The 8,530-nt window shown below is 40.4% G+C and overlaps 1 long non-coding RNA gene across 2 annotated transcripts; it reads left to right on the forward strand.

The window, feature by feature from the left end:
- The first annotated feature begins 219 nt into the window (after positions 1–219).
- On the forward strand, positions 220–8,185 carry LOC140625729 (uncharacterized). 2 transcript variants are annotated; one of them, XR_012025061.1, is made up of 4 exons: positions 220–565; positions 5,822–5,950; positions 7,071–7,183; positions 7,744–8,185. It is a non-coding gene; the product is annotated as an uncharacterized lncRNA (long non-coding RNA). The 2 variants fall into 2 exon arrangements; XR_012025062.1 differs by having other exon boundaries at positions 5,822–5,932.
- Positions 8,186–8,530: the final 345 nt, after the last annotated feature.

Consider the following 8,530-nt stretch of genomic DNA (forward strand, 5'->3'; position numbering starts at 1 on the left):
CTTGCCAGGTCCCCCTTCACCACCCTGGGAGAAGGATGGAGGACAGAGGAGAGGTGGGTGGAGCCAATTCATATCTTCCTAGGAAACATGCCTTCTGGCTGGAGGCAGTCCCAGGCTGACACCCAGAATGTAGGGCAGAAGGACTTGTATACGTGCCTGTGCCATTCACACCTGGAGACGTCACCCCCTTTCACAATCGCTGCCTTCTCACAGTGGCGGACGTCCAGGTAGTTTGGCCAGGAGCTCCTGGCCTGGTTCTGACTGGGGACGTGGCTATCAAAAGGGACAGTCTGGTAGTTCTTGATTTGGTTTGGCTGCCTTCTGCCCTCTAGAGTACTCTTTTTTTTTTTTTTTTAAGATTGTATTTATTTATTCATGAGAGATACACAGAGAGAGGTAGATACATAGGCAGAGGGAGAAGCAGGCTCCCTGTGGGGAGCCCGCCGTGGGACTCAATCCCAGGACCCTGGGATCACGACCTGAGCCAAAGGAAGATGCTCAACCACTGAGCCACCAGATGCCCCTGGGTGCTGACTCCTGAAGATCCCCCTGAAGCAGCTTGCAGGTGAATGCCTCCCTCAACAATGCCTCCCTCTGCTTACATCTATTTCTTTCAGAGTTCTCCTTCCTCCACTCTTTATAGACTTTTCCTTATTTCAACAAATTTTTATTGATCCATCACCATTCTGGGTGGTGAGAACATAGCAATGAATTGAAAAGAGAGAGAGAGAGAGAGAGAGAGGAAACCTCTCAGAACTTGGTATTCTAATGGAGATAAAGGCAATATTGGTACATACATTTATTATTTAATATGTGGTAATAATAAATACATAAAGAAGAGAAAGGAAGGTAAAGTGATAGAGAATGAGGTAGGGTGATAAGGTGGCTCTTTCCATAAGGACGTCAAGTAAAGCATATCTGAGAAGACAGCAACCAGGCCAAGACTTCAGTGCACAAAGGAAGCCAAGCAGAAATGCCTGAGGAAGAGCATTTCAGCCACAGGGAAAAGCAAGTGCAAAATATTATGACATCTTTTAGGGACATCTCAACGGTCAGGATGGCTGACGCTAGAGACAGGAGGAGAGGGATGAGAGGCAAGCTCAGAGAAAGGGGAGAGGGACAGATCAGATCAGGTTGTACTTGGCCAAGAGAAGGAGGTCAGATGGTGTTAAGCAGGAGAAAATTATGGTCTGATCTATCTCTATAGGGAAAGACCATGGGACTGAAAGGAGATACTGCAAAGCCAGTTAGAAGGCTATGGATATGAATAGCCTGGGTTAACTCCTAAACACAGAATTTCAATGAATTTGAGTATGATATAACCAGAAGGTATAACCAGGTCCAAAAATATCCTGGAACCAGAGGCTTCGATATCTACCATTACCTGGTGATTATATATTTTTTAAGATTTTATTATTTATTTGAGAGAGAGAGAGAGAGAGACGAGAAAGCATGAGCAGGGGGAAAGAGACAAGTAGACTTCCCACCGAGCACTGAGCAGGGAGCCCGATGCAGGGCTCCATCTCAGGACCTTGAGATTATGAACTGAGCCAAAGTCAGACACTTAACTGACTGAGCCACCCAGGCACCTCTTACCTAGCGATTCTTTTATTTTTTTCCCAATCAGCTTATAATCAAACATGTAGCCTTTTAGCATTCCTTCTCTTTTAGTCGAAAACCCTAACTTTGTGGCTTTTTTTTCCAACAAGAAGACAATTGAGTCTTCCAGCCCTGCCTTCTGACTCTACCATCAGGGAAACATGCAAACAACCAATTTGATTTTCACAATATGTTTTGCTAATAATAAGAGCAGGTGCATGAAACACATTCCAACCTGATTCATGTAACCTCCTTCAACATTTTCTAGGCACCTGGTCAGGTGGAGTTAGAAATAAGTTAATTTGCATACAATGGGATTTTTAAAAAATTGTACTGATTTACCAGCAGAACTTACCAGTGACCTCCAACACAGAATTTCCAAATATCTGCTCTTAAAGTGTTCATATCCTTTGCACAGAACAAAATTATTTGATGAAAGTGTTATTGTGTTTTAGACTGAGGTTTTAAAGTGATTTAATTATAGCCATAGAATGTTGGGTCTTATGTATCATATTGACAAATCCAAAACCATACTTCTGAATTTAACGTTCTCTAAGGATGTGTTAAGAGCATATTGGCTGCTCTTTCTTTTGGCAAAAGCTTCATACTAGGTAAAAGTGCTTCCAATGTTATTTTTGAACTATTCTATTTTTGACCCAAGCCTTTTCTTTGCTGTGGTTATGGCCCCGAGTCCCTAAATTATAGGCTCTCCTGTAGTTTCAAAAAGCTAATTCACACCACCATGCACATTAGGAAGGTGGTGTATATAATATTCCACGAAGGGAGACCCGAAGAACATTAAGCCCCCACCAGTGACCGGTCACGAGTCAGGCTACAGCTGACGCTACTCATTTTTCTTCACTGACAAGTTTTCATTATGTGGCTTTCCCAGAACAATTTAGAAATTGATCTGCACCTGATGGAAGCTAGGATGAATCGGGCCCGTAAGTGAGCCCAAAACATCAGGGCAAAGTCAAAACCAATGGCCAGACTCCAGCCCTGAGTATGAGGTGAAGAACACCCTCCCTCCCCACTTTCTCCTCTTCTTCTCCTGCCCTACATGCTCTTCTGTAGGCAGTACACACCGACCCCAGGCCCCTCAAAAGGGCTGTTCACTCTGGGGATAGCCCCCTGGCCCGGAGAAGCCATGTAGCCTTTTCTTTCATCCTCTATTTACTTATCTCCTGCCTAATAGGTCAGAGGCTCACACTCTTGAAAAAACAATTCCTTAGCTATGTGTCTACGGGTATTAAAGAAAAGATCTTTTGTTTTCTGCAAGATTGTGTACATTTGGTTGTAAATCGAGGGCATTGATCTAAGCTTGCTCTGTGTAATTCTGGCATGTGTGGGGGGAGCGACATTGCCCCTTGGAGTATGCAAGGGTGGGGTTGTGCAACTTTAAGAGAAACTTTGGGAATGAGATGCTCTTAAGACTCTTCCTGGGGACATGCTCTGGTTCCAAGAGGATTAGGAATTTAGCCAGTTAAGTGTTGGTAGTGTTGGTGGTGTGTGTGTGTGTGTGTGTGTGTGTGTGTGTGATTGTGTGTGTGTGTGTGTGTGTGTGTGTCTCAGGACAGAATCAGTGGATGTGTGTTATGGGACGGATGTAGGGATGGTGGGCAAAGGGGGTGTCTGGAGAAGGACTGAGACTTCAAACATAAACCTCAATCTATCATACAAATAGGAACTTCATTGAGCCAAAAGAGATTACCCTCTCCCCCCATTCCATCCAGTTTGTGAGTCAGCACCACCCAGTTCCCCGGAGTTGGTGAGCACATCCCACAGTCTGTTTTCTCCCCTAACAGCAGTAATGATAGCAGCAATCAGTTCTTGAATAGCTTTTACTGGCAAGACAAAGTGCCAGAGGCTTTTTGATGTCATAGGTAGCCAGCAACTGGTGAACTTCGACCCAGCAGTCACACTCTTACATTGTGAGATAAATCAAACTAATTAACGGGGAATTTCACTCTAAATTTTCTGGAGGGGAAAGAGTCATCTTCACATACACTAGAGGTATGGTGGTAGAGCTTCAGGCTCACATTTTCCCACAGTAGCACATCAGTGGGACCCAGCCTTCAAAACCATCTGCTGAGGGTGGCCACACCTCTCAGGCAGTTGCTCAGCCGTGTGTACTGGTCTATGTTGTGATCAGCCGACACACATCCAAACTCCACACTCGTCCAGACACATGAGTGCAGGAGGCGGGTAGTGGCTGTGTAGGAAATAACTGAGAACCTTCTTAGAGATTAAATACTTTGATGTGAGGCCACCTACTTTGAGAAGGCCATTTGAGGCTTATGCTTGTTGTATCACCGTATCTTTTTCATGAATTCTTTTGCCATTTAATAATGAACGCTTACTTTAGTACTTTAGAGTCTCAAGACAAACTTCCATATCTGGCTCAAGCAGAGTGATGGGGACACTATCGGTAATCTTTCTATTACTTGTCTTTAGAGTAATTGTGTTAAGGAATTGAGGGCTTAAGGGAGTAAACTGGTTTCCATCCCATCCATAGAAAATATAAAAGACCAAGAAATTAATAAAAAAGAAATAAATTGGCTAAAGATTGCATCTCTCTTGAGTTTTTATTATTTTAAGTATCCAGCCACCATATTTTATTTTTAAATAGTAAGATATATTTGAAGCCTAAGGCCAGTTACATTTGTTTTTTCCTTTCACCTGAAAATCATGTTGATAGTTGGCTAGCTCTATGGTAGGAAAACATGGTTGACAGTACATTCTCAGCGTCAGAATTGGAGGCATCCCCAGAATCCTCTTTTTTGGAATGATCACAGTGGGGGTGGAAGGTGAGCCGGAAGGAGCTTCTGTGGCAGCGATGTGAACCAAAACCTACCAACTAAGTTTCATCTTCAACAGAATATTCTGTGAATGTTTCCAGCCCAAGTCTGCTTCCTTCTCAAGACTAGGGTTTGAAAAAAAAAAAAGAAAAAAGACTAGGGTTTGGTTGTGGGCAAGTAAGACGTCCATAGAACAGGGACACTCCCTATTACCTAGCTTTAGCCTGTATAATTTATTTGAGGAAAGATAATTTTAGATGAAGGGAATACTGCTCAATCAAGATTTCTTGAGAGAATGAGTAAATAAATGAACGAATCCAATGTTCTTTGCCCACAAAGAAGCAATCTTTTATAAATGTAGAAGCTGATTTTTTTAATTTAAATTCCAGTTAGTTAACATACCATGTAATGTTAGTTTCAGGTGTACAATTTAGTGTTTCAACACTTCGCTACAACACCAGTGATCAGCACAGCAATGCATTTTCAGTCTGGAGGAGAAGATATACATAGAATCCAGTTACATTAAAGAGTCCTAACTACCTGTGGTTATTGGGAGTAAATATACCCCTTGGGAAATTTGGAAGCCAAAAATAACCTTAATCTGGTTATCTCTGACTCTGGAAGACTGGTGTTAGCCATGGTGATGCCAACTCCTCTATGACAGTCGGCACTGACAACCTGGGGTGAGTTGTCCTTTCAAAGCTCTTTGCCACTTCCATCTAATGAATCTTCAGTGATAACTAGACATGACCAAAGAAGACCAAAAACAAGCTAATGCTGTGATGGCATAAATCAAAATGATCAATTTTCTGTCAGTTTTGGTCAATCTCCGATCAGTTCTGTGTAGTGGAAATGGAAATGATTCCTTGTTAGATAATAAAATTATGAGACTTTTGTTTAGTAGCAAAACTAATGATTATTTCTCTTGATTTCTGGCTAAGCTTGTTGGTTTAGGTACTGATATGCATCTCTTCATTGAAGGAGGATATGGCTGGTTACACAGCTGAGATAAATGACATAGCATTGTTGCCAAAACCACCTCAACCCCTACCATATGTCCATGTGTACCACACCCTGTCGATCAAAATGTTTATTAACATTCACAAAGGTAAACTCTACCAAACTGTAGAACAATCTAAGGAAAACTCCCAACATCTCGCTTTGGACATTACCATTTAGCAGTAAAGGAAAACAGGTCAGTTTGGTTGATCACATTGTCCAAATTGGTCATCAAACGAGATGATGGATGTGAGAGCATTTTGAAAATCTACAGAACTTTTTAAAAATGTAATATGGTATTATAATTAATAGTAAATTTCTACTTAGCTTTGTGTCTTTTGAAACTGGTTTAATTGTATGGTATTTAAGATCAGATATCTTACAGATTGTGTTTCTAAATGATGATTATTCATTTTTATACTTAGAGTTAATCCGATTATGTGTGCAGTAATGCAAACATCCAGCTGTTGGTTCTCTGACTACACAAGAGACAATCTTGAAATCTTTTGGGCAAGAAATGAACTATAGAAATAGCTGTGAGTGAAACCATTGGGGTATGAGAAACATTTCTAGTTTTGTTGTTGTTGCTCTTAATCTTTATTTCTATCTTTGCATGACAAACAAACAAAACTTCTTAAACTGAAAATAAATCGCTGAAAGTGGTGCCTGGAAGCAAAGCTTAGTGTCTGTATCATCACCTCAGCCAAATTTATTTTTCTTCTGTAATCATGTTCTAAACTTTCACATTTTCCTCAGTTTATAAAACTTAAAGATTTCTAAAACTGTTGGTTCACTTATTCTCACTACAGTACTAATCATGTCTTTAGCAGATATAAATGTACAGGGATTGGACTAGATAAGCCAGTTAGTACAAATAAAACCCAATTCCAGGACTTTATGTTTGAGCAAAACTTCTTCTACTCCTTCCTGGGCTCACTTGTTCTGCTGGACTTGGTGTTGAGATTGTGTGAGCAGACCCTCCCTGAACATCTGCAGGGCCTGGCCTAGGAATGTGGAGACTCACACAATAAATGGTTAAATAAAATATATGCCAGCCACCTAGCTTACCAATATACTTTCATAACAACATAATTAAGAAAATGTCTGTGCTGTTTTTACATGACTAAAAAATAAAATATCATTTCAGCTTATTCTCAATAATTTAAAAGGTTAAGAATACAATATAACTTTAATCAAAGCATACATTAATCAACATATATTATAATATATTTTTTGAGTATATTTTCATCAAAAATATAAATTAAGGTAAAAAATAAATTAAGGCAATGTCTAATGCTTAAAAAGTAAATAATTTTATTATGCTTTCCAAATTTTTTTCTAAACACTGAAAATATCTATCAACATTAAAGGATAATAAATGAATTGTAACTAACTCGAGCACAAATTTTAAATGAGTGTATTTAAATGAAACTAACTTAATTTTTGAAAGAAATCTTTAAGTATTTTCATAAATACAAAGTTACTCATTATTCTAGCATTCAATGTCCATCCAGTTGCCAACATAGAGAATTTATATCATGCTTCATTTCTGTTTTGTCTCAACCTAAATATATACTAATTTTAAAATAATTGAATTACTCAATATTGCAAAATATTTCCCAGTCGCCATGTTCCGCTATTGTTAATATTGTGTTAATTCATGTGTTCTTTCAGAAGGATTGGGGTATGGAGAGAATGGAGCAACATGGGCCCTCAGCACCATATCAAGAGGACGCCTCATTATGGGAGAAGCTATTACATTCCTGCTCTCTGAGAGCATCTGACAGGTTAGTGAATGTTTCTTTTCTCTTCTCTTCACTTGCACTGCTCAGTCCTTGCACTCCAAAGCAGTGAGCACATCCTGGGTCCACAGCCCCCTGGCAACCCACATATCTCACAGCCTTCGGGAAAAACTACTAATTCTTTTGAGGTGATAGGGAAATGCATTTCCCTGGGGCTTGAAGGGTCTTAGTCACAGGAGCTTATGTTTAGTTTCTCAGTCGTGCTGGGCAAGTGCTAAGTTCAGAACTGCAGCAATAGAAGCATCTCGTGTCTTTAACAAAGTTAGATTTCTCATGCGGGTGATATTAGGGCCCGTGAAGGCACGCGTGGAGGAAGGAGCCCATGCTTGGCTGGGCCTATGGCCTATATGGGATGTGATTTGGAGCAGTTGAGAGTCTTGGTCTGAAACTTGAAGGTGAAGCCCACACCACAAGGCAGGGGGATTGATGGCAAGAAACAGATCCATAGCGAAAATGTCTGAATTCTACACTCCACTGCCCCTGAGGCCAGATGGACATCGAAATTTTCACTTGGTGAGACAGTGTATTGCCTTTCTTTTCCTAAGTCATTTTTAGGTTTGATGCTGTCATCTGCACCAGCAAGTCACAACTGATACCAGCAGGAAGCCGTTCTCTTCCCAGTACACCAACCACCAGGGAGTATCTTGCCAACTTCGACTTCATTTAGGGGAACCTGGATAGAAACTAGAGAGAAACCACTGGATGCAGCCTTTCGATTCAAATCCTGGGTTGTGTCTAGATGGTCAGCCTTTTTGCCGGTGCCACTCAACCACCCATGCCTACTTTTGCCCTCTGGTTTCAACTGAACTTTCTCTAGATGCCAAAGACTTCTTTGAATAGCTAACGGTGACTCAGACAAAAGGATCATGAAGAGGTTCGAATACGCAAAGAAGCCTTGAAAGTGCTTTTCACAAAAGCATCAAAACTACGCCACTGACATGTTCGTTTATTACATGTGGAACTTGTTAAAAGGAATAAATACCTAATTTCATAGCCCACTGTAGAAGAGAGTATTGCATTTCTTAAATCTAAACAACTACCCATTAATGCTTAATTCCCATGATTTGAAAATCTTTTCTAATCTCATTTTTCTTTCCGCCTCCAGCCGAGTGATTTTTTTATATATATTTAATCATTAACATAGCATCGGTGTTGTTTGTAAGGTAATACCATCAAAAAGCCCGCCTATGCACTAATGGCTTAGTTGGAGGCTGCACATTCCTAATGATTATGCGTTCATTTAAAGCTTTCACTGCACAGTAGCAAAGTCGACTTGAAGTAAATCATAAACTTCACTTTAGTCAGTGTATCACATATCAAGATTTTTATAAG

This window comes from Canis lupus, chromosome 36 (assembly GCF_048164855.1).
Source record: "Canis lupus baileyi chromosome 36, mCanLup2.hap1, whole genome shotgun sequence".
NCBI lineage: Eukaryota > Metazoa > Chordata > Mammalia > Carnivora > Canidae > Canis > Canis lupus.